This window comes from Stegodyphus dumicola, chromosome 3 (assembly GCF_044657685.1).
Source record: "Stegodyphus dumicola isolate Sdum_Otavi_A_Nest chromosome 3, ASM4465768v1".
NCBI lineage: Eukaryota > Metazoa > Arthropoda > Arachnida > Araneae > Eresidae > Stegodyphus > Stegodyphus dumicola.
The window spans coordinates 145,288,478-145,289,712 of NC_140770.1; the positions used below are offsets into that span (position 1 = coordinate 145,288,478).

At 36.5% G+C, this 1,235-nt stretch overlaps 1 non-coding gene across 1 annotated transcript; it reads right to left on the reverse strand.

The window, feature by feature from the left end:
• Positions 1 to 394: 394 nt before the first annotated feature.
• On the reverse strand, positions 395 to 468 carry TRNAT-UGU (transfer RNA threonine (anticodon UGU)). Its single transcript has one exon. It is a non-coding gene; the product is annotated as a tRNA-Thr (tRNA).
• Between the last annotated feature and the right edge of the window lie 767 nt (positions 469 to 1,235).

The following is a 1,235-nucleotide window of genomic DNA, read 5'->3' on the forward strand; positions in this document are numbered from 1 at the left end:
CGATATTGCTGTTGAACTGAATTTTATAGTTTGAGTACGTAGAATATAATATTTAGTAAATAAAGGTAACACACAACATGTTAAAAAAGCCCCTGTGGACATAATTTAAAATCTGAAACCTTTCATATTTTTGTGATTTTTATTTATTTATTTATTTCACATGTTGTGCCAACTTAGATTTTTGATTAACACATTCAGTGAATTAAAAGCAACGTGCTGTCATTGCCCGAAACAAAACATTTTTATCTTTCGCGCACCTTTGCATGGTGGTTCATAAATGATCTTAAAAATTTAATGAACGCAATCTTTATTTGCAAAAAACAAATGTACTGATAAAGAACTTGTAGAGACATTAGGTTAATTGGAAAAGCCGGAGAGATGAAAAATGAGCAAACGCCTTCGCCGGGAATCGAACCACGGGCATCTGGAATACAGGCCCAGCGTGCAGAACCACTACACCACGAAGGCACGCTAGGAAGGCGGGAGAAATACCTTATAAACTTCAAACATCCTTTTCCAATTTCTTGGAGAGGTAAAATCCAAAAAACTAGCCAGATTAAAATTTCGCTTGGTTGGATGAAAGCGCATGCAGAGAATCAATTAAACGAAACCCCCTTGCTTAAGATGCAGCTACTACTCCTCATTCCGAAGATATGAAATTAAAATGGCTTAAGCCACATCTAACAAAAGTAGAACACAAGAAAATAAATGATATCTGGCGGAACGGAACACAGTTCTGTTCCCCAGGGCATAAGCAAATATGAACTAATAACCGGAAAGATGCTTTTATCACCAATATTTAAGTCAACTGGATATCAAATCTACCCCACTTATTACTAAGAGAGAAATATCTCTTTGTCAGAGATATCTTTGAGGTGAAAGAGATTCTCAAAAACACTACGTCTTGTAATGCGTATCACAGGATTAACCCATTGACAAACTCAATGACATGAAAGCGAACAACACATCACAAAATCAACAGTATTGTAAAATAACTTTCGGAAGAAGGACGAGATATTTCTGTGTAATAATTGTCAAGAAAAAGTGCTTATACACATATCCTTTTAAACAATAACTGCATGAAAATGTTTTGGAAAGTCTGCACGGCGCTTCTGTAGAATGTTTTATTGGATCAGTATCATCATGGGACAATACATTATAAGGTATTTCTCCCACCTTCTTGGCGTGCCTTCGTGGTGTAGTGGTTCTGTACGCTGGGCCGGTATTCCAGAAGT